At 45.1% G+C, this 25,673-nt stretch overlaps 1 protein-coding gene across 11 annotated transcripts in view; it reads left to right on the forward strand.

The window, feature by feature from the left end:
• Positions 1–840: 840 nt before the first annotated feature.
• Positions 841–25,673, forward strand: part of CAMTA2 (calmodulin binding transcription activator 2) — a 1,813,542-nt gene continuing 1,788,709 nt past the window's right edge. For all 11 annotated transcript variants that reach the window (XM_069643632.1, XM_069643658.1, XM_069643676.1 and 8 more), the window contains exon 1: positions 841–922. The gene's annotated coding sequence lies outside the window, so the exon portion shown is untranslated. The remainder of the gene's footprint in view (positions 923–25,673) is intronic.

Here is a 25,673-nt window from a genome sequence, read left to right on the forward strand (position 1 = left end):
GACCCCCAGGGGCGGGTCCCAGGTCCTGGCGGCATGACCCCGCAGGGGTTACCCTGCTGCCTCCTCCATTTTGAGCTGCTTTTTCCGTCGTCAGCTCCATAGCCGTCCACGTCCTGCCCGTATACGCTCTCCCAATCACGAGCGTTGAGAAAGGAGGGGGGCGGGCCTACCCTCATGTCACTCAATACCACAAACTTGATTACGCCTACAGTCCATCAAGATACACGCATATGCCACTTCTACGTTATGCTGGAAGGGGGCGTAACTATCCTAAACTAATTACCTCATTGTTACCACTGCTCCTCCTCCTCGCAGTAGCCTTCCTTTCAACCTTACACCGGTAATCATCATTTTCAACCCTCTTCCTCTTTGCAGTGACTTCAACAACCAACTACTATAAATACAGGAAGACACGCGGTAATCCTCATTAATCCCTATAGTCTGCCCATTCTTCACATACATAAGCATACACATATGTATAATTATGTATGCTTATTTGAATGACACCATGCAGACATGACGTTTACAAAATAATGACAAACAAAAAATGACAACTAACACCCTCTCCCCCCTAGCAGGTCAGGACTCCCCAATTGACCCGGGCCGCTAGAGAGAGACACAGTATGGATGGAACAGAGGGCCATCCACACTGTGACTCTTCTCTTGGGGTGGGGGTTTAGAGCCGACTTCATTCTGCCGGGGGTGGCCGGAGCCTGTCGTGACATGACTGGCCAGAGCCAGGGGTTCACCCCCCCTGGCGTGTGTGGAGCACTGGAGGCCGGGGGCGGCGGGACACGGACCCCCACCTCGCGTGACGTCACGCGACGTCGCGCTGGTCACGTGCGCGCTGGCGTCACGCGCTGCTGCCGCTGTCAGTGAGGGGGCTTGCTCTGTAAGATGGCGGACAGCAGGATTCCGGAAGGTAAGAGCACCTGCTCTTAGAGCTTTCCCATTACGGCTCACGGCCCGAGCTTTGAGAACACACACGCACGGCCCGTCCGCTTGGCATTCCATGACATGGGCCGGCTCAGCCGGGCAGCGGTGTCTACGCATCCCCCGCTTATAAGGCCGGGCGCTACGCAGGGGGAGAATGCATGCGTCGCTGGTTGCAGGTTCACCCGGGGGTCAAAGTTCTCCCTGGTAGGCGTGTGTCGAACCCTGCCCTGCAACTAGTGCTCCACCCCCATATCTGGGGTGCAGCTCCTCCTTCCCATAATGCCCCGCCCCTACATAGCTGGATCCTTGTACCACCTACATTGACTCTCTGGCTACCCCATAACGCTCTCACGCCTCCACCGAAAGGGTCATAATGCTCCTTAACATCACCCCTCACAGAATGCCCTGACATACAACTTGAGCGCTGTCCACTTGCTGTGATTACATGCCCCGGCTCAGTGTAACTGGAGGAGTCTTCATTTCTAATCGTATGCCCTGCTGCCCCCTTCTATAACTGGACCCCTTGCCCATTTATGTACCAGGGGTTATTCTATTCTGTAATATCCTGTCCATTATCCCAGACCTCTTCCATAACTGGAACGCTGCTCCGCCGCTTAACACAATCCATGGCCCCTTCCAACTGGTTTCTTTTTATTTGAGATATACTTTATCAAAGTAAACCTTACACACAAACAAAAAAAGAAAATTAGTCATAATACGATCAATACAACAAAACCATATCATTCTTAACATAAAATTACACTAAAAATACTTTATAAAAGTTCATGAGATACTTAAACACTTACAGGCTATGGAGTTAATAGATTTCACCTCCACTAATTGGTGCTTTAATTCTCTGCTTACATCCCCCGCTATGACTGTGACTATTTCAATAGCCTGTCATTAAGCAGCCCCTTCTCCATTGCCCTTCATTTTATGGGCTATAATGCTTTACCACTCACGGACAACTGATAACCCCTGTTCTATATAACTGATAGTTTGCAGCCCTTCCCTGAAACTTCTGCCCTACATTCATTATTATCATCATTATGGTATTTATTTAGCATGGACCTAGCTCTGAGAAGCAAAGGAGCACTTTACTGAAGTATACACTAATAAAGATACATAACAGAGTGCTTTACAGGGGTTTATAACATTACAGATGCATATCAGAGTGCTTTTCAGTGGTAACAATAGAACAGATATACAGCGGGGGGGGGGTGGGGACAGAGGAGAGGTACAGCTGTACCGGGTGGCGGGGAGCGGATGGGTGGCGGCATCTAGCAAGACAGGTGGCGCAAGGGGCGACGTGATGGCCTAGGTGTTGAGGAGGAGAGACTCCTTGAAGAAGTGGGTCTTGAGTTCTTTTCTGAATTGTAGGACCACGGGGGCAAGTCTGCCGACGGGGAGGAGGTTTCATAGTCTTGGGGTGTAAGCTTGTTTTCTGGTCCTTTCTTTTTTTGCAGCAGCAGATTTCAAGTCTGCACGTGTCCTGGGTTCTGGTGGTGTGTTGTCTGCCGGAGATGCAGAGTGTCTCTGCGAGGTAGCTGGGGGACTTGAGGGCGACTGCCTTATAGATGATGCAGCAAGGTTGAAGGTGATTCGTATGTGCAGTGGGAGCCATTGAAGGTCGATGAGGGCTGAGGTTATGTGGTCGTATCTGCGTAAACCCTTGGTGCGGTTGCGTGTAGGACACTTCTCAGGGGCACAAGGGAGGATGAAGCCTTGGATGAGTGCATTGCCCCCAACCAAGTGGGATAGGACTAATGCTTGGTCGGTGGATCTAAAGCTGTCATCGCAGGGAGGAAGGGCTTGACTTTTCACAGGAGGGAGAGCTGATACCATGCCGTCTGAGTTTTCTTACCTATGTGTGTCTTGAAGGAGAGCTGTTTGTTGATGTAGAATCTGAGGGACTTGGCGCAGGAGGTGAGCTTAGGTGTGAAGCCATCAAGAGTTCATAGCCAGGCCTGTATGTCTGGGTGTTCGGTGTTGTTGGTGAGGAGTAGGAATTCGGTCTTGGAGGGGTTGAACTTCAAGTGCACTGACCACCCAAGACTGGATCAGCGAGAGGCAGGTTTTGAGCCTATGGATGTAGTTGATGTAGTCGATCTTTAGGTATAACTGTGTGTCATCGGCACATTGGTGAATGTGGATGTTGTATGTAGTTAGGAATGCTCCCAGCGGCTCCATGTATAGATTGAAGATCACAGGGGAGAGAATTGAGTCCTGCGGGACGACTCCACAGCTAGAGGAGTCCATCTGAACAAACTGCTTGCAGTTGATGAGGGAGCACTGGAACCTGCGTAGGACATGGTTGCAGATCCACATACTCTGATGTAGGTTGTCCATAGGCGCATGGTGCTCTTCTCTGTCGATAGAGGCTGAGAGGTTGAGTAGAACCAGGAGGCAGGGGTGGCCGTTGAGGATCGTGATGGTGCCGTCGACCACCTGTATGATTGCTGTTATTTATTTAATTTGTAAAGCACACAAACAACTCTGAGGCATTGAGGCGCTGTTATCAGGTACAAGTCAAGGAAGCGTGTTTTGTCATACAGTTACAGATTATGTTAGAAATGAGCGCAATGGAACAGTTACATAGAAGAGTAGTGTGATGCACGCTGGTGAGTGGAGTGCTGAGTGATAATTACAAAAATATGTGAGATCTAACCTAGAATGTGAGATCTAACCTAGAAAGGGAAGATGGGTGCTGGGGCGATAGTTACCTAGTTTGTTGGGATCCAGAGTGGGTTTCTTTAGTAGAGGGAGGATTTGTCTTAATTTGAGGGTCGATGGGAAGGTGTCTTTATTTAGTGAGCTGTTGATGAGCTCCAGGTAGGGAAGGACAGCTTCTGCGAGGAGGGTCTTGAGGATGGATGCTGGGAGGATGTCATTTGTATACAATGTGGCTTTAAGGGCAGCCAGGGTTTTTACCAGGTCCTCTGTCAAAAGTGTCTTCAATGTTGTCCAGGATGTGGAGATTTTGTGAGGAGGGACTTGAGGTGGGTCTGTGGATGCAGCACTGGCGTCTTTGTGCTGGCGAATCTTGCTTATTTTGTCGATGCAAAAGTGTGGATGGCGGTGGATTTTTCAAGGGTGTTGTATGGCAGGGTTGGGTAGCGGTTTGATGCACTGCTTGACCGCTTTGAAGCAGGTTCTGCTTTTGTTGTCGCCTTCTGCTATGATATTCTGATAGTAGGAGGCCTTGCTGTGTTGATGAGTTGTCTGTGGGTTTCTCAGAGTTCGTTGAGGCACGCTAGGTCGGAGTCAGTCCTGGAGCAGCGCAATGTTTTCTCTTGTTTCTGGAGGTTGGATTCCTGCATGTACCAGGGTGCTGCCGGTTTCGGTTTGTTGGTGCATTGTTTCACTGGCGTTTGTTGGTCGATGGAGGTTCAGATGGTGGCGTTGAGTGCTTCCAGTAGAGTCAAAGTTTGATTGGGGGTGTTCGGTCCATGTAAGGTGTAGGTTGACGAGGTCTTCTGTGAGGGCTTCCACTGGGAAGTTCTTGAAGTAATCGAAGGTTTTTCTGCTGAGTTTCTGCTGGGAGTGCTTGACTGGGGTGGTGGGCAGGATGTTGAAAGGCATGGCTAGGTGGTCAGACCAGTCAAGCGGGAGAGGAGAGCTGTAGTGGAGGGAAGGCAGTGCAGTGATCATATTCTGTCACTCCCCTTTAACTAGATAAGACCCCCCAGCATTTTCCCTTTCTGATAGCACCAGTGGTATAGGAGCAGTCATGCTCCAACTGCACAGGTTCACAAGCAGAGTTTTTCTTCCCAGTCATCCTCCTTTGTCCCCTCTTCCCTGAGACGAAATGTGTACACACGCCCACTCTTTACATTCTATCCTGTGCCCATTATACAGTTACCGGTATTTGTGCAGAGCTCCCTGCATCCTTCTTTACTGACAAACCTGTTAATTATACCAATAATGAATGCACATTACACAAGGATGTCAATTCACCAAAATGTCAGGTAGTTATGTCGCAATCCTTATGGCATCAAAGGAAGTGACATCATTTGACATTCGGCACTGATGAAAACACAATAAGTGATGTCATATGACTTGGAGGTGACATAAGAAAAGTAAAAAATCAAGTGTGTACAATTAATAATGTAACTAATAGTAATATAGTGGTAATTTTATATTATTTTTTTTATTTGGTTGGTTGATATAATCAACCTTTGAAATATACAACATACGTACATATCACATTCAACAAATTATTTCATAATCATAAAAAATACATAACCATACGTGTGTGTGTGTGTATATATATCGATTAGATCTTTCAAATTTCTTTTAACAATATACTTTATAACTCCCAGCTAAGTTCCTTGGAGGTTTTTGGAAATATTGCATCCATAAACTGGACTATCGCAACTGTAATAGCCAGTTTTGGACTGGTGATATACTTTGCCATATTTGATTTAGTTCAATTGGACAGTGCCTAGAATTAGATTCTTAAAAAACATTTCTCGATTACTATTTAACATAGAACACGCTACTATACAATGTTCCTATGTTTTTCTTTGTGATCTATCTTGGCAGAAGCAGCAATAATTCAGTTATTTTGGAATTCGCTGCCTTCTCGCCATCACATCTCGCGTAGGCCATTCATTCAATCTAAAACGTAGGTATTCGGTACGTATATAGTGGAAAAGGGCTGATTCTTGTTTGCAACCATATTAACTACAGTTACTACAGACGAGTACGTCTCCCCACACAAGTGTTCTGAAAACGTTTTTTTGCTAATGCCAGTTGACATATTGACACCCCTGCAGTAATTGCTCATGGTGGTGGCTATTACTGTGCAAGTAGTACAACTTTGTTTCCTTATGCCAGTTGACATATTGGCACACCTGCAGTAATTGCTTGGGGTGGCGGCTACCACTATGCAAGAAGTACAACTTTGTTTCCTTATGCCAGTTGACATATCGACAGCCCTGCAATAATTGCTCGTGTTGGTGGCTACCACTGTGCAAGAAGTACAACTTTGTTTCCTTATGCCATTTGACATATCAACACCCCTGCAGTAATTGCTCGGGGTGGTGGCTACTACTCTGCAAGAAGTACAACTGTGTTTCCTAATGTCAGTTGACATATCTACACCCCTGCAGTAATTGCACGTGGTGGTGGCTACCATCATTTATTTCCAAACATTGAATGGGAAGGAACTTGAGGTCAACACTGAGACATGAATCACTCTTTGGCTTCCAAGTGTGAGGATCAGTAGGCAAGCAGCCTTTGAGGCAGTGCCAGGAGTACCTAGGACATTGCCTGGGGTGGCAGATGGTGCCTCAATCGTCCCCTAGTTGACATTCCGGGATCTTTATATTTCAGTGTAATCCTACCTGTACCATTTACAGCTCCTCTTTCGAGCCCTGGGCAAAAGAAACCCGAGCTCTTTGGATGGTTCCACCCAGTGACGCGTATTCTCTGCATTTCCCAGTTGGGCTATTGTTGCTTTGATAGTTAATATCCTGTTACAACTGCTACTACCATCCTTTAGGTTTACATGATTCCCACTTACGGACATGTTGAATGTATGCAGAGAAAAAATATTGTATCTTTTCCGGGCTGCTTCTGGCGTGTAGGTGCGGCTGCCGGTGCTTTTCTTTGGGAAAGTCGCCACTTTACTTCTCGGCTAGTACTCTGGTGCTTCAGCAGGATGCCACGTGCGTTTCCTATAGGGGATTGGTGGCCTTTGTGCATTCTAGGAATCAGCTTAGATCTTTAGTTTGCGGGCGTGCACTGGAACTAGAATTATGGGAAGAGACTTTAAAGAATACAGCCCACACAAAAAAGTGAATAGAAGCCATAACCGGATACAATACGTCTGCAGTAGGACAGTAACAGACTCCAGCTGTAACATAATGCAGCCAGAAACGGAACGGAATACAATTGGCATCTAAATGTACCAGAATGCACCCAGGTTATATAGGCTCAAGTTACCAACGATCTGCAAGTGCAGCCATAAATGAACATGTTAGGGCTGTACTCGAATTCAGATGGCCTAGTCATTCAATAGAAGACTACTGGAGCAGAACTTGGGCCGAATACACGTGTAGTGCCACAGAAATAGATTGCAGTGGCGATGGCAATGGAGCCGAATATAACTGGTGTATTTGTGGACGCTGAAGGTGTGCTTTGTGCAGCGAACGTTTTTTAAAGTGAATCCTTCGTTCTCTGAGGCCAGCAGCACTGCAAGCAGGAGCTCTTGCTGCTTCCTGGAGGAGGTGGGGCTTATCCCGTACACGTGTCAGATCACGTGACCACAGCCGTGTAATAATTGCCGGCCCAACCGCCCGTGTGGCGTGTATTTGTGGACGCTGAAGGTGTGCTTTGTGCAGTGAACGTTTTTTAAAGTGAATCCTTTGTTCTCTGAGGCCAGCAGCACTGCGGGCAGGAGCTCTTGCTGCTCCCTGCTTCCTGGAGGAGGCGGGGCTTATCCCGTACACGTGTCAGATCACGTGACCACAGCCGTGTATTAATTGCCGGCCCGACCGCCCGAGTGGCGTGTATTTGTGGACGCTGAAGGTGTGCTTTGTGCAGCGAACGTTTTTTAAAGTGAATCCTTCGTTCTCTGGGGCCAGCAGCACTGCGAGCAGGAGCTCTTGCTGCTCCCTGCTTCCTGGAGGAGGCGGGGCTTATCCCGTACACGTGTCAGATCACGTGACCACAGCCGTGTATTAAATGCCGGCCCAACCGCCCAAGTGGCGTGTATTTGTGGACGCTGAAGGTGTGCTTTGTGCAGCAAACGGTTTTTAAAGTGAATCCTTCGTTCTCTGAGGCCAGCAGCACTGCGAGCAGGAGCTCTTGCTGCTCCCTGCTTCCTGGAGGAGGCGGGGCTTATTCCGTACACGTGTCAGATCACGTGACCACAGCCGTGTATTAATTGCCGGCCCAACCACCCTCGCGGCGTAAGCCCTGGTTGCAGAAGGGCTGGTGCTTTTAGGCTGTTCGGCGTGTGCGGCTGCCGGATGCCAGTAAGCTTTCTCATCTTTGCGCGACTATTGATACCCTGAGAGGAGAAAAGGGCTGAGACGACTCGCTGTTTCCGCTGATAAGCTGCAACGCTCCACGCTCTCCCTGGACCCGGACAGCAAGGTTACACATTTCTATATATACGCTGGTAAGTGGAAGTGGGAGCCGGTGTGTGTGACTTTGTCGTGGATGTGGTCTAATTCTCTACTGACAATCTTTAAATTATTCTTGCAACTGCTAACATTCACCTCCAAGGAACATTACGGTGAAAGCTTAAGCGGGCTCGCACAATGCGAGAAACTCGAGCCCAGCGTAAACTAGAATCTACGCCGACCATGGAGCCGGCGCAGTATATAAATGAACAGCAGAAGGCTGCTAGTGCAGCAGGCTTACATACGGAGCGGCTTGCTGAGTCAATAATCACTGTTATTCACCCATCTGACGTACCAGCACAAAACACTATAGTTCCACCGCCTACATTATCTAGAGGATCATTTCCAAGGGAACAAAGAAGTGGGAATTTGCACAGTGCGATGCTGAAACCACCTAATTGCCCTGCTCGAGTCATAGATAGAATTGCCCACTGACACTGCCCTCTACCGAGTTATCAGTGGACGTACAGGAACAGGAAATTCGATTGTCTGAGGAGCGGCATTTAATGAATGATATGAGCGGCAGTGGTGGGGTTACCCTTGTTGGGGATGTAAATGGAGAGGGATTCGACCCTGGGTATTGTGTTGCCGGGGTAGCGGGGCCTACCGCCGTGGAAGTGGTGGGCGGAGGGCCCCGTGTAAGGCTTGTGGAGCAGACGGGATCCCCTGTTGAAGTAAATGTGGTGACAACATTAGTTGCCCTGATGGATGATGTTGACAAACTGCCATGTGAACTGCCATGCGAACATAGTGTGCTTGCTGGTGGCAAGGCCGAGCATCAGAGATCTATGGATGTAGTGACTTCGTACTTGAATTTGTCTACTAATCAATCGCCCAATTCCACTGGAAATCCGATGTCCCCACGGCCTAGGTTTTACAGTGCTGTAGATACAGCAGCCTTTATTGGCAACACCAACCATGTGGCAGATGATGCCAGCGAGGAGGTATTCATGGGTAAGAATGGCTCAGAGTCAAGTGGGGAAGATGTTGTGTTAATGAAGAGTGTGACACCACTGTGGGTGGGAAGGGTGGCTGGCCAAGACCAAAATAATGAGCCACCTATCCAAGATTGCCCTGCCCCCTTTAACGACCTGAGACTTGGATCGGAAAGAAGGAACTCTTTGGAGGTAGCTAACAAACTTTTAAATGCCCTCACACGCCTTAATGCGGAAAGATCCACACAAAATTTAGTGAATTGCGCAGAGTCCATGTCGGAGTGCGAAAATATTGCTCCTTGTGTTGATGAAGCACCAACGTTACCACAGCCTATAATTCAAACACGAGAGGCAAGCTCCCTATTGAAACGTACGAGGCTAATTGGGAGCATGTCGCCTAGCGTTAGTTGTTCACAGAATAAAAAACTGAAAATGTCACTGGAACTTTCGTCACTGCTTTCAACAACGAACACACTTCGTTTAGAACCCACCAAACTCCTAGCCGCCACTACTGTTTCTTCAACAGATGAAGATTCCACTGATTCATCCATAATGGAGCGCCCCTACCCGAAGATCAGAAGACCTGTGAATCGTGATAAGGTACATCCACGTGTTATCAGTAACGTGTTAGAAGAGCGGGACACTGTTTACCATGCCAAAGATTTACAAGCAACCATAATCTCATGACATTATCAATCGCTCCATTCATCAAAATGTATGAAAATCTTAATGAGAACGTAAAAGAGCTTTCATCAGTGGTTGCTATAATAAACAATAAGTTGCTTAGCATGGAAAACAAAAACTTCCACTGTAAAGAAGTGCTTCATGAAATTCATCGAAAGACCGATTGGGCCTTAGAAACCATTGTTGACCATGCCAAAAATGTAAATTTGGACAAAAGACTGTTGGCTGAAGTTGCAAAAGAGGCACTGGGGATTTTTCAACAACAGAAAAAGAAGCACGACCAACAAATGGATGTGACCCCCTTGTCCAGCAACCTGCCTGTTACCTAAAACCGCGAAACCAGCAAATGTGGAACGGTTCAATGAGCAAGATTGTGCCAATGTTACACGGAATGTTCAAAAGCACGCTAGCAGCCCAGCACAATATGCTACTTTAAGCTCACCCTTGCAAATGAAAACTGTATTGAACCTTCAGAGCCCTGTCGGCAATGAGGCGCTTTCATTACAAACGCTGAAGAATCCAGGCGGTGTATCACTGCCTGTGGTTGCTGCGAAGAGCACACTTGCAGTTGACTGCCAACCTGTGAAAGTTCCTCTAAAAGAACTAAACAAGGTCAGCAGTGCATTCGCCAGCATTATTAAGGAGTCCCAAGTGGCCTCGAATTTGGCTCTTTTAAATCGACAAGTGCCATCGACTTCAACAATACCAGCTAACAGGGAAGTAACAAGCGCCCAAACGGCAGCTACGCCCCTCAAGGGAGTGGCTGATGCGACGCCCGAACTATATAACATTTTTAAAGGCCCATTGGACACCCAAAAGACCACTGCAAGTAGTGCACAGCCAAGGAACGGCTTGATCAAAAAAAGTAAAAATCAGCCGCACAGGAAAGCTAAACGCAGTGCTGACTCAAGAAAATTCCTGCATCATCTTAAAACAGTCAATGTAACGGTTAACGGACCCTTCCATGGAGTGGAAAACGCTGGAAGAAAGGAAGGCTTACATGCAGTACCAGCGGGCCCAATCATTTTAGAAGAATCTATAATCGGCAGCAGCGATGGCACTGATCAACTAATCTTTCAACATATAATGATGAAGAACTTGTAGAGAAGGAGCCAGTCGTGGTCCACCCTATGAGTTTGCCTGAAGCACCTACTATGGTGCAACCTGTAATTGTTCTAGAAGGACTCATTGTGCCGGCGGTCCAGGCAGACAGAAATGTATGTGACACGGGCTGTAACACAGGATCTAACTGCAGCGACGTCCTCGACTTTTCCATCCAGAAATTGCCAACTAATCCAACCGTTACCCTCGCTACAAAATGCGAAGGATCGTTTGGAACCTATATTTACGACATTAGAGGCCAAACGAAGATTGATTGCTGCCAAGTCGCAAATCAAAGGCCTGTTGTCAAGCCCGCAAGTTGACCAGGAGGTGTTGCTTGATACTGACAACGCGCAAGCTCAAAACAGAGAGCCCCTCTCTGTGAATAATGGTCATCCGATACCACATAGAAATAGACGAACTTCAAGCCTTAACACAGGAATTGACCTAAAGACGCAAACAGTGAGGCAGAGTTACAAAAACGTGCATACTCCAACAGTCAACAAGAAAGGGAGGAAGTTACAAGCACATTCAACACAAGTGCTACACCGACTCCTCTTAGAACGGATTGAAACTTCTGATGAACTAATTCTAAACCGACATGATGTGTTATGGTTGTGCCATTTAATTCCAAGTTTAAGAGCAATTGAATCCGCGGATCTAAAAATCGTAGAATTCTTCAATGAGAAGAAAAATGATGCTGTGATTTTACATTTACAGTCTAAACTCATTGTGGAAGCCCTGTTGGATGCTGGCCCCGCGCTAATATCACTGGGGTTTGACATAGCAAAAATTGAAGAAGGCCGACAACTTGGCTCGTTTGAAGAGAAGACAGACCTGCCAATAGTTGCTGACACAAGATACGCTCCGATTGAAGAAATGGAAACAAATCGGGGTGAAATCAAAACTGGCGAGTTGGCGTTGGGTGTGCATCAAGCTTTACTCTCCACCGAGGCACCCCACACAAGGGATCCGATAAGAATAACGATTAATGGAACGATGAACCCTTTGCGCACAGGGGTTGATCCAAAGACTCAAGAATCTTCAGGCAACAGAGATGATGACTGGACATGGTTGGCTGCAACCATAAACAATCAACTGGAGAAGTAATGCCAGGCACCAGAGGGCCCTAAAGGGTGCACCATGGGTTCATGGAATACCCGTGGTTTTTCGCACCTCTTTGAATCATTGTGGGCCTGTGGATTGGACATATTATGCTTACAAGAAACTTGGCTTTTGCAAACTCCGTTGTTGGAAGGCTTTGAAGTGGCATTTAATCCAGCCATAAAGCAGGCAAAAGGTAGACCGATGGCTGGCCTGCTTGTGGCTATAAAAAAAGCGTCTGGCCTTCGGATTTTGAATTCATTCAATCCATCTTCTTTTATCCAGGTTGTCACCATCACTACCCACCAAAATGGTTGTAAGGCACCATGCCTGTATATCATTAATGTATATTGGAATCACCTGGCCAAGGATGACTCGCTTTTTATTGATCAAATTACAGCATTGATTGATGATCTCTTAACAAAGGAGCTGCCATTGGACCTAATTGTGTGTGGGGATCTAAACATTGTGCCCCAAACGGAGACAGAACTGGGCTAAAGGATAAGAAGGCTCATAAACGCGAAGAAGTAGCAGCTCAGTGGTGCCTAGAAATGGAGCTTCGTGGTTTAACAATGCTCAACGGCCATACTGTTGGGGACATTCCTGCATGTCCTACATGGAGAAGATTTGATCAGGCCTCAGTACTCGATATATATTTGTTTCTGAAAACATCCACAAACGGACAAAAAAAATGGAAGTTGTCAGAATGAAGCATAGTGACCACGATATGGTTCAATTTATATTTGAACATTCTACTCCTTGTATTAAGGAAGGTTGGCGCTTTGCTGTGACTACTGGTTCCAGTAGGATTCGTCTAAACTTGTTGGACACAGAAGTTACTGCTATTACACATAATTTCTAATACGGCTCAAAAGCACTTGAATATCGAGACCTTTTGTGCGACTACGAAGAACGAAAACATTACACAAATCATAAGGGGTTTCGAGCAAAACACAAATTTGATATGGCTGACATGCAACGAAAAAGAGCCATGCGACAAGAATTAAGGGCCCTAAAAAATATAAGCAGCATAACCAGGAAGGAGTGTAAACGAATGATTAAACAAAGATACCGGAACTGGCATAAATCACATGCCGCAATTCTGATGCAAAATGACTCCGAACTTATGTTACAGAAAATGTCTGGTAAAAAATCGGCTGAGTACTGGAGATTGATAAATAACAGCTTGGCTCCTCAACATGCATTACAAGCTAACGCAGTCTCGGAAGAAAAGTGGGCCGAATTTTACTCGAATCTATATGCTAAAGATCCATCTTCCACAGTCTGGGTATATACGGCGCTAAAGAAATGGGACTTGGTGTTTGAGCGTCTTGATATACTCAATGTAATTAAAAACGTGCACGACTCTAGAGCGCCCGGGCCAGATGGCTTAACCAACTTCACGCTCAAGAAACATCCAGAATTATGGACAGACTTTTGTGTAACGTTGTTTGAAAGAGTCATTAAGAACTGCTCGACCCCAAAGTCCTGGAAAAGCGTGGTGGTAGTACCTATTTTTAAAAAAGGGGACTGAACTAATCCTCGAAATTATAGACCTATAGCGCTACTTGAAGTCTTGGGGAAGATATATGCCAGCCTCCTACAACAAAAACTCCTAAAATGGGCTACAGCTGCTAACCACGTAGATCCCAGACAAGCCGGTTTTGTAAAAGGAGTAGGATGTTGGTTGAACCTGTTACTGCTAAATCTGCTAAAAATTGATGCACTGAAGTCAAACACAAAGATCTACACGGCACTGATAGACTTGTCACAGGCGTTTGACAGCATAAATAGGGAGCTGTTGTGGGAAAAACTCACGAGGTGGAACTGTCCCTCGAGTCTAGTGGATGCAATCCGCGAGTTACACACAGACACTTCTATTAAGATTTGTTTGGATGAGAAAGGTACGTTGTCTGCTGATATTGCCACATATAAGGGCGTGAAACAAGGCTGCCCGTTGGCAGCAATTGTTTTCAATCTCTTTATCTCGGACATAAAGCAAGCGTTCAATGGTGTAGCTACCTTTCCTCCAAAACTTTATGGAGCCTCAATAGAATACCTGGTCTATGCTGATGACCTCATTTTGGTGGACTTGACGCCTATTGGGCTCCAGCGAAAACTCAACTGTCTTGAGCATTACACAACAGAAAACGGCCTCAAAATCAACAAAGAAAAAAGTGAAATTCTGATTTTTGAAAAGTTACAGGGAAATAAAGGCAAAAAAGGAAAGTTTCGCTGGCGAATTGCAAATGAGTGCCTACAAATCGTAAAGAGCTCGACCTACTTGGGCATGAAAATCAGCGCCAGTAGAAGAGATGAGCCGTGGTCTACTGTTGCAAAAAGCAAGTGCCGGCAGCTGGCGTGTCAAGCGCAACTAATCAATAAGAAATTTGGCAAATTTTCGCTAAAACCTGTGATTTTATTTTTGGAGCAAAAAGCGGTACCTGCACTAATATATGGCGGAGAAAATGCATTTGGTTGTGCAGAGGTCTTGTGGAATTCCCTAGAAAACATTTTTTGGTCCCGTGTCTTGCAGCTTCCAAAGGGTACATCAACAACATGTCTACGGTACGAGCTAGGGCTCATATCAATTAAAGCAAGAGTCACGTGGAACTTACTAAGTATATATAGAAAACCGATGGTTAAAACTCTGGTGCCGCAATTTGAATTATTACATAAGTCTGATAATGACAGAGTCGATACTACATTGTTCGACTGGAATGTACTCTTGTCAGGCTCTACTAGAGGAGTACGACATCAGTCTCTCACTGCTAATAGAGAACCCAGACATGGCTAAAATGAAAATCTGGAGATCTGATTGGATATCGACCTGCGACTCAAGAGCAAATTCAATTCTAATGTGTGAGGTACCGGGAGAAGCAAAAGCTTATGGTCAGAGACATACATATCTAACCTGCTTACCAGATCAATACTCAAGAGCTCTGTACATGCGTTTCAGAATGAATTTGTTTCTAACAAAAGAACGTTTGGCTACATGGACGAAGTATGCTAACATCGATCCAGTGTGCAGATTTTGTAAAATGAGTAACGAATCCATCAAACATTTAGTCATTGATTGTTTGGCTTTTGAGCAACAAAGAGAAAGACATTTTGGTAAATTGATCAATGAGCATCAATTCATGAAATCAGATGATTGGTGGAAGGCACTGTTTGAGGGGAACAACAGAGTAGTTATATTTGCTTTAGTAAATTTCCTTCGATTGCTGAAAAGTAATTTAGATATTGAGAATGGGAAACTGGGTTTACGTAATTAAGAAAACTGTTATGGAGTAGGTACATGGGTTGTATGTGTGAAATTAAAATGACGATGTTTTAGATTGATGAAGGAAACTAAGAGTTGGAAGGAGAGACTGGGAGATTGTATTGTTATTTTAAAGGTTTGAATAAACCAAATAAAAATAACATTAAAAAAAATATATATATATATAACTGGCAAATGGTATACATCGGCGGGACCGAACGGAAGCTGTCTAGAACTCTGATGCAAGGGGGCTGCAAATATCACGCGCTTTACTGTTAGGCGCTATTGCAAGGCCATGTATGGATTTCGTAAAGCCTAAAGAAGAGCCTTCTCAATAGCTAAACCTGTGACTGCAGGCTGCACGCAGGTCTAACCGAGCCCTTTCCTAAACCTGTGAAAGAAATAGACTGCTAAGAGCCAGTGGAAAGAACACCACGCATTTCAGGCGGAATGCACATTACAGTGGGCATGATGTAGCTTGGGCTCTTTGCAGTCAGTGTCACTGGGTTAATGTCGTGCCAGCAACCGCCTGAGAGCAAACTCGGAATGGCACATGTGTACGCTTGGCACACGCTTTAAACGGCAGTAAGGAGAGAGGCTGCCCACGAGCTCATTGCCCGGCAGTGTGATGCAATCTAAATGTGAAATTCACTGCATCGTTAAGCACCCACTGCACTGTATACTCTTGCGTAGTAATGGGCCCTTCATCTTCACATGCATGGCTGACAGCTCCTGAGATAGCCCAGCGCGTGAGGCGCCTGCTGTAAAGAACTTGATCACATCTTGCAAATGCGAGTAGGGTCTACCCCAGCTCTTGCATGCATCTATAACAATTCGGCAAGAAGTGGTGCACCCACATATTATAGTGATTTTATGATGAATGCTCAACGCTTAGTTTTTGTGTATGACATGTGGCCAGACTTTCTACATAGAACAAACAAGTTAGCTCTATAGCTTCTGCCTCAGTTTACAGCACCAAACTTATCAATGCCATCAACCGTATCTATCTGCACCTAATTGCATGGCAATAGCCAGAGCAGCAATTGGCGCCCAACTTGACTACTGCAACACCCTATTGGCCGGCACCTCTTCCAAAAACTTACACAGACTACAAATCACACAAAATAACGCCCTACGAGCCGCTATGAGTATCCCTAGAAGACAACCTATATCTCAAGCCAGACAAGCGGCGCAGCGGCTCCAGGTCAAAGACAGCCTTACACTTAAAATCCTCACCATCACGCACAAATGTATAAACAGCACAGCTCCACCAGAACACAATATATTAACCAGCTTCACATACCACGCATTCGAAGAGCCACAGCTGGAGGGCTAGGCTTCTCATACATTGCTCCCAAACTTTGGAACTCCCTCCCGGCCCCCCTCAGAGCAGAATCCTCAATTTCTGCTTTCTGCAATAATCTCAAGACCGCCTTCCTGAACCAACACTGATAGTATTTCCCCTGCTTCTAACTATCCTCTGTAATATAAATGTAACTGTTTTTGTTTTTTATTCTAATATATACAGTGTAATCTATGTACATACCTTTTTCAACTGTTCCCTGTATTCATATGACAAATGTACAACTAACCTTCACACATGTTTTAAGTTGTGTAACAAATGTCTGTGATATTTCTGTAACTAAGCATGTTCTGTAACAAGTACCACGATGCCCATGGGCTGAAGTGCGCTATATAAATACGAATAAAACAAACAATACATTACATTCATTAAATCAACCGTGGCAGCATGAAAGTCTGTCTGCTGAACTGAGATTCAAACCATAGCCTACACGTTGCACATTGACCTGCAGTGCTGTTTGCTTATTTCATGCTGCAGAGACTGTACAGTTTTGATTTCTCCCCTGGCCTTTCTTTAGTCGAGGAGTAAAAGCAGACCCACAGTTTAGAGTACGTCTGTAATTAGTAGCACGAGCAAGGCTGATGCAGTTATCCACAGGCCGGAAATGGAAACACGTTGCTGTAGGAGTTCACATTTCAATTTTACAAAGCAGCTCCAAAGGTTTGTGTACTGTTGCCTCATCCCAGTCCCCAGAAAGGTCAAGTTCCCATGGTATGTTCGGAGCATGGCTGCAGTGACGGCACCGGCTCCCACTAAATCTGAAAATGCAGTGTGTGTTTCAGGCAGACCACTGCCTACAGGCTTCACTCACAGGCTTCACTTCATTCCCTCATACATGTTCCCCCTGGATATCTTGAACACATGACTGGATTATCCAGTGTTGAAAGAATGCTGCATTCCATTTTTGATCCGAGATTGGCGCATGGGGACTGATGTTGAAGTATAGCTGCATTTTATACTGAGGTTTTTGCCTATGTGTACCTACATTTTAGATGTTTCTAAACTGCTAAACTTAGAGTCTGCAAACGACATTGCTATTGATTGGGTAGACGGTTAATGCATATGTAGCTTAAATGAAGCAGAGTAATCCCCACCTTGTGTACATTTAAGCAAGAATTTCTTTGTTGTGTAGCATTGTGAATTTCAAGCTCACAGTTCAGCAAAAAACGAATGGTTTGGTATTGCAGTAAAGTAGAAAATGAAGACGGTGGATAGAACAGACTGCACCCAAAGCAGAGCTAAAGCAGAATACAGCTGGAACAGGGCAGCACAGAGCTGGAACAAAGCATAGACAAGCAAAAGCTGCCCGAATTAGCAGAACGGTGGACCAGAAAACACCCCACCAAGGAACAGAACCATACTTCGCATCAGACATAAAGGCATATCTCTTTCCTCCGTCATTTCTAGCTCCACCTATGAGCCACAACTGCATGTGAGGAGGGAACACAGCCTGTGTGAGGTGGCTGGCTTTGTACTCCCCCCATTGGCCAGGGCAATCCTGCACCCTCTCCCAAGTCACATGAAACTGTGCTTTTATGGTGTTGCCATTGTTAATGGCTGAATTTGAGCTGGACATCAGCTCCGGGTTTAAAAGAAATGCCTAAATCGAGTGTGCCGTCAACCTCAAATTTTTATCTAATGTGACACAAGGATTTCTACTGTTTCACGATTGATCGTCAGCTGTGGAATAAACCATGCACGTGCGTTTTATTCTCAATAGGCCAGTGCCTTGTTCAGCGCATCTGACTGGAAAAATTCATCCTTAGAAAAAGCTAAATGTGTCTATTCAATTTCTCCCTTTTTCGTGGAGAATTCAGGGTTTGTTTCTAAAAAGAAATCCCAAGAGTAAAATCAAGGACCGCAGCAGCAACTTGGTTGCTTGTGACTTGTCATCATCGATGCTTCTTAATAGTGCCTGTTGTTCCTGGCTACATTTATGCAAATCATGAATGAATCTACATATACGTCCTGTGTAAGGTCTGGTACTTAATTCAGCCACATGCCATTACGTCTTTAGCTCGTTTACATAGAGTTCGACTTGTTTAGATAGGTTCTGTTTTTCAACAATATAAAACCACCTAATTCTGTGAAGGAACTACTTGGCCAGTTAAAATCAAAGCTTCTAAGTGGCCACCGCTGCGCCAGTACTGCGCCAAGGAGCACGCCTTTGCATTTTGAAACTTGAAATGTACTTGTCCTTATATTACGTATGTGCCGACTACAGCATTGCTTGCACAAAAGCCAGGATTTGTTCAAGGTTTCGCATGACATGCGTCTGTCCGTTTGCCAGCTATAGACTGGGGAAACGTTCATGTTTTGTTTTGGTAATGCAGCGCTACTCGTATCTTTATTTCATACACATTCAGCACTGCGATTGGTTCCAAAGGGTTCGGAAATTCCTTCAGTTTTTTTCACACAGTTTATTTACATCGTTTAATTTGTCTGTATGTCTGTTCCTTTTCCAAGAGATGACCTATTGGATCACTGTTCAATGGAAATAACACTCCGCCCCGCTATAACTGCTATATCATTTTCTTGGGATGCCCACCATATATGTATTTTCCGAACTCTGCTGCAGCATTTTTTCTGTTGCATGCACACTCTTCTTCCTCCTCCTCCCATCCCTACCAATTTTCCTCTGCTGCCTCCCAACTCTGCTCACATGATTCCGTCTCTCTTATCTCCTGCCTTTTCCCGTCCCCCACCCCCCACCTGTCCTTCCTTGCTTGCGGCTCAAGGTAAATAATGGGTCTTCAGTTTCCTTAGGTTTCACTATTGCTGTCATGCTGCCTCAGTAAGTGGTTGGTTTTGGAGACTATTGCTCGCCCATTGATGTCGACTATCCTACTGTTTTGTTACACATTTCCCCAGTTGTTGGAATGTTTACACTTTTGCTTTAGAGTAAAATCTCGTGGCGCTATGCTGGCAGACTAGAGTGTTCATTTTATTTTGTTCCATTTGGAATGTCTTTAGAATGTTCCCTTCCTATTCCACTGAGAATTCTGTTGCACTTTATAAAAACATATTCCCAAAAACATATATCAAGCATGTAAGCGCCAATTTAAGAATTGCAGAGCTAATTGCTTATAAAATCAACATCCACACTCCCTTTTTAGTGCTTAATTTTGAAAGTTATTAATATCTAGGTACTTCTTTCCCACAGTGCCAAACCACATACGTTTGTAGAGGACATACTTGGCAGGTGATCATTAAAGCTGCTACTGGGGAAACCTTTGGGCAGCTTGGAATTTCAGCAAACTGCTATTTGCATTCTGGGATTCGTAGTTCGGTTTTCCCGATTATTAGTATTATGAGCCTACAGTGGGTTAATTAATCTAGTGTTGCGATCTGTGTAGAGCAGACCTTTTATCGTGTCCTCTGGTTACAGTGAATTTGGTTGGCTTGAGTAATAATACAATGCATAACAGGACTACATAAAATCTGTGGGTAAAACAATGTGTGTGGTTAGCCTAATTTTGGGCTCTATTTGATTACTTTTCTGGTGCTATAATATGCCTACACATTTGTTTCCTGCATTAAGTACCTGTTGAAAACAAGTATTTGCAAAAGCAACAGTTGCAGCGATTGCATATACAGGCATCAGCCAGGGCCCTCATAACCCTATCATCTTGCACCATTCGTAGCTGTTCGCCGTCTTCTGACCAGGTACCTCTTTTATAGCGGTGCCAGGCAAAGAAATGCCTGTCCCATACCCACAAAGCCCCCAAACTGTTGCATTTGCCAATGCTGGCTTTCGGGTGCTTTCTCATGCTTTGCTTTTTGGGCCCGCTGCTCAAGTGGTGAAATGTTGTGGAAACCAAATTGAGTTTCTTCTCTCAATGCTGACACTACTATGCAGCATCTTTGCATGTGCTGGTGCCTTTTAGGCTGTTTGCCTGTTTCTTTGCTGGTTGTAGTTCAGTGCTGCAAGTGCAGTGCCTCTGTGGAGGGGCAATCCGTGCTGGCACTTTCCCTGATCCCACTGTTTGCCCTTGCTGGCACTGTCAGGCCCCTTTTTGCAGTGTTAAGCCTTGTGCTGGTCATGCTTAAGGGCCGGCTGTGTTTTTAATGCGATGAGGGCTGCCAGAATAGTCTGTGGGATATGCTGCTTGTGGTGTCATAATATTAATGTTCATGTTCTAACTGGTTGAGGACTTGTTCCGGCACTGGTCCGTTCTGAGATTGTCTTGTGCTTGTGTTCTTATTTAGCAGGTCACTTGTTATACAGTCTGTGTCTGAATCACTCGAAATATGGCGTTCGATACATTGCTTGGTCTGTTGGGGTGGGTCTCGGTTGATTTGTGCAGATCCGTTGAGGATGTAAACTGAGTAGGTTGTATGTCGACTGCTGACAGGCCTGTGTGACTGAAATGGATCCGATTGTTGCTGCCACCCTTCTAAAGGATCCTGCCATTATTTAATTTAAATTTGTATACAACGCTCGCCCTGCTAGGAGGGTCTCGGGCAGCGCCTTACAAATTTCAGGAGACGATTAGGATAGACAAAGGAGAGCAGGCTCGGTGGTCTAGCTGGATCAGGCGTGCCATTCATTCCCTGTGGGCGAACATTTCCGGATGCCTCCAGCTGTCTGAAGGTGTTGCCTTGGAGGTGGGAGGCAGTGTACAGGTTGTGTGGCATGCTGTTTCTACATCTAATCATGGGAAACACACTTACGTTTGGAAGCTCTTTGATCCCGGCATGTCAGAATGCAGACATGCTGGGTTTTCTGTAGAGATGCTCGTTTCCTGGGTGAACATCATTTTGTATGGTGTAATTTGATTTATTTTTGACAGCCGGCTTTTCACATTTAATGGCATCAAGAGAATTGTATTTAAAATGATCTAAACGGATATCTTGTAGTGTCCTCCAACATTGAACGCTGCACGTTTCACCTAATTGTTTGTAAGTGTTGCACAATGCTTATATTTGAAATTATTGAAAAGTGAAGGTGTTGCTGGGCAACATCATTTGCACAAGATATTGCGACATCGTAGTTTCAACCGAATGTTCTTCAGTTGAACCCTAACCAGTACTGACACAACCTGAAAACCTGGTTTAAGTAAATGTATTTTTTACCAAGCTGTTTGTATTTATTCAGAAAGGTGACGCTATGCAAGTTAAGAACAGGTTTAAGACAATAAAATGTTTCCATCAAGTTAATACACATCCTAAAAGGTAACTTATGTTCAACGGTTGCAACAAGCCCAAAAAACCAGAGGCATTTGGTCTTACAAGTGTTTTTCTGTGTGCTTCTTATGGATCACATCTTACTATCATGTGTTGCCTTAGCTTTAAATTAAATCCTGAAAGAAAAAAAAAGAACAAAAAAGAAATTAAATCTGCAATCTCCCACTCGTCCTCTTCATCAGTACCTTCAGTATCCAGCCCACATCAACCTGAATTGCGTCCCAGCCAAAGTTACATATTACAACTGACAGTTTAACAATGTTTCCTAAAGCACTAAATCGGTGCTTTAAACTGATAATCCCACTGTTAGATAAGATTTTGAAGTGGGAGTATTTAACTCCCTATTTTTTAAAGTTGCAAGTAAAATTATTTCCTTGACAGTGAAAATGTAAGTCCACTTCCCAATGAGAGTATTTTAAAAGCAAGTAAAAATAAGTTTTCAAAGGAGAACTGAAATGTCTTTTTAATAATTATTTCTTTGCACCTGGTTATTCATGTGCATTACAAGATACATGTTTACTTCTTTCGATCAGGCATGAACAGTTATTTTTTGCTCTTGTACTACATGCACTACTGGTCCAAACATATCCATGGAGCTGTTTGGGGGAAAGCAGGGGCATACAGTGTTATGTGTTAATTTATTTGGGAGAATTTGTACTCCCTATTTCTAGGGAGTAAAATTGGACGATGCACCCCTTATCTGTAGGGCTGGATAGCCCATTACAATGTTCCATCTACTCCTCCGTTGTATCAAGTTTAAGAATGATAATCACAAATTCTCTAGCGATATAAGCCAGATACCCTCCTCATCTAAGTTCTGTAACAAGTGTTCGCGCTCCATTTAATGTAATGGTAAGTAGCCTTCTATAGCACATCTCTGAAATCGGGTCAAATGTTCAAGTTGCAAGCTCCTAACCAGGCATACCATTTATTCTCCCATCCAGTTTTCCACATACACAAAGCACGCAAGTTCTTACTTCCGAAGAGTCAATTATCACTAGCGGCTCGTGCACATTTTGTGCTATGTCTGTACTTGTGGTTATAAGGGAGAGAGGCAGGATGATGAGTGCTGCCCAGAAGTACCCGAGTCCTGAGTTGCCAGTAAGGTTCTATGTGGTTTGGGGCATTGCTACTTGGTCATGTGTTCTCTCCAGAGGGAAACCTTATGGTCTATTAGATGACTGTGCTGGATCACAGTATGTGATGGAGCTAAAGATGTAGTTGGCTGTGCGATGAGCTCTGAGCCATGTGTATTGTGGCCCTGGTTTGTAGCGTCACGGTGCCTCTAGTAGATTGAAGGGGAGTTGGTTAGCTGGTGAAAGGAGAGGTGGATTAAGGTTCCTAAGTAGTTTGATTATTGGAATTGTAGGACTAGATTGAAATGGAGATGTCTTGTTATCCGTGTTACTGTTCTGAATACCATTTTCTAATGATTGTGGCTGATATTGGTGTCTTATACCTGATGGTGAGAACAGGTTGTGGAGATTGACTGTTATGCAGTGTATTGCCTAAGCAAGTGTGGCTGACATGAATCGGTCAGTCTCGTTTTTGTCGTGGTGTTCAAGGTTGTTACTCTGATCAGTCTTGCCTAAAATTTTACATTTTCTTTTTTATTGTGTAAATCTGATGTGTCCATGTCTTTGGATTTGCAGGATCATGCTGGTTAATCTGAGTGTGTCCGATAGGTATTGGTTTTGGGGTGGCTAGAGGTTGGACGATCTGCTTGGTCCAGTGTTCAGACAGTGTCATGCTAGTTTGTCTGTTGAGGTCTAGTGAACAGCCATGCTTTGGAAAATGTTTTGAAGACTATGTGATCGTGCTCTGAACTAAGTCACCTGGAATGGCCATTGAGCTCCACATCTTGGTTAATAGGAAAGGGAATGAGGATAATCAACGCCCTCAATTGATCAACTTCCGAAGGATGAGGGGAGAAAGATGACCCTGCCAGAATCAAATGTGCCACTGCAGGTTGCACACACATGCCAGAGCTGAGCGCTTCTGTAGTCAGCAATTATGCAACCAGACGTTTCCTTTACAAAATGGTCCCTCTTTCACTGGAAGGCTTCGCCCTCCAAAGTCGAGGGCTCAACATATCTTGCTGATAGTGAACAGATTTCAGAACGCCCAATATTTTACGGCATTCGACTTTCTGAGGTTGCTGGGCCTTGTGGCATCCTGCATTGTTCTGGTGCCAGAAGCCAATCTAAGGATAAGGTCCTTCTAGTGGGCCCTCAGATCCCAATGGTTACACGTCTCAGGCAAGATGACTGAACGTCTTCAGGTCTTCTTGAACAAGGTCGCATAGCATCTCATGTGGTGAGCCTACAAGGAGAATGTGGTGATCGGGAACCTTTTTGGCAACGCTGGCCAGAGATGTTAATGTTAAAGGACATTTGTATCGCGCACTATCACCACCGGAGTGGTCCTCTGGTGCTCTGGCGACTCTGAAAGAGGAGGGGAGGTTGAGTTAGAGGGAGGAAGCAGGAAAAGTGCAAGAGAGCAGTGATGTGCTGTTGGCGCCCTCAGCCCGGTGGGACCGTTGGCTGGGCCTAGGGTGTTTGCGGCCGGTAGTCGTCGTGTACTGTTGTGCAAGACTGTGTGTTTTTGTTTTGTTGTTGCAATGTAGTGAAGTTTGTGCGGTTTGTTGTGCTGTAGGTTTTGGTTGTGTTTGGTTTGGAGTTTGAGAGGTGTATGCAGAAAGGGAAAATGTTAGTAGGGTTGGTTAGTTTGCGTCTCTATCCTGAATTGAGGCGCTCGGCTTGCGTAGTCTCCCCTGATGCGGCTCTGTCCTGATCTGGGTCCGACTGGCATATAAGGTTCCTTACTCCTCTGGCCCCCACCTCCAACATGCTCTCTCATAGCTCCCCTTATCCTCCTTTTATACTCCTGCGGCCAGTGCACCTGCCAATGTCAACCTCTCAGGTAGTGTGATTGCCAATATCTCGACAATTCCACACCACTGTGGTGCCTGGCGGTAACTAAGGGGCGGGTGAAAGTGTCATTGTAATCCTTTATAACAGCAGTCACTGATTCTTCCATCACGTAATGGGGAGCTCACATGAGCGATCTCCTTATCCGCCTACTTTGGTCCCCATCACAGTCAAGACTTTACATAAACCTGAGCTGAGGGTGATTAGACTGGCGCTGCTGGCTTTTTTGCCTTCCTTACAGTGGAAGATTGTCCCGATAATGACTAACAATACAGTAGCCATGCATTATCACAACAAGAGAGTAGGTGTAGGGTCACTGCCACTGTGCAGGGAGGCAATTCAGCTCTCGGTTTTGGCACTGCAAAACGGTATCTCTCTATCAGCTGTTCACCTAGCCGGAGAAAAGAACATGACGGCGGATGCTCTGAGCAGACAGAGAACAGTCTCCCACGATTGGAAGTCTGCTCAGGAAGTACTTCTAGACATATTAGCCCTTTGGGGAACCCCTCAAGTGAATCTGTTTGCGTCCAGTTTCAACAATATGTGCGACCTGTTCTGCTCCAGGAAATTTCCTCTGAGAGGAGCTCTGGGGGACGTGTTCGTATTGGACTGGTGGTTCAAGCACTTTTTATTGGTTTCATTTATATTCTGATATATCCCATACTACCGGCATGACATTTGTTCTCTTATGGTGCTATCCTGGCTTCTCCTGTCTGCACCTTTTCTTTCGTGGTTGCGCCCTCAGTTACCATCTACTCGGTTTGGCATTTCCGACAATATTTTCTGATCCCCTTGCATTATGTTTTACATTTTCTGCTATTATTTATTTTGATGTAATGTCTTATTTATCCTTTTCTCCAACTAGTCCCACTTTAATTATTATTTCGAGTACAGATATGGAGAAATGGCTATTGAGAAGGTACACTGCCTGTAGGCTTTGAGAAACTCATGGTGAGACAAGTAAGACAGGCACAAGTGATCACAGTTCAAGGGTGTGTATTGAACAATGAAAATGGTATACGGGTTGGAAAAACGCCT

The sequence above is a fragment of the Ambystoma mexicanum genome, chromosome 1p, assembly GCF_040938575.1.
Source record: "Ambystoma mexicanum isolate Mex_15411 chromosome 1p, UKY_AmexF1_1, whole genome shotgun sequence".
Taxonomy (NCBI): Eukaryota; Metazoa; Chordata; class Amphibia; order Caudata; family Ambystomatidae; genus Ambystoma; species Ambystoma mexicanum.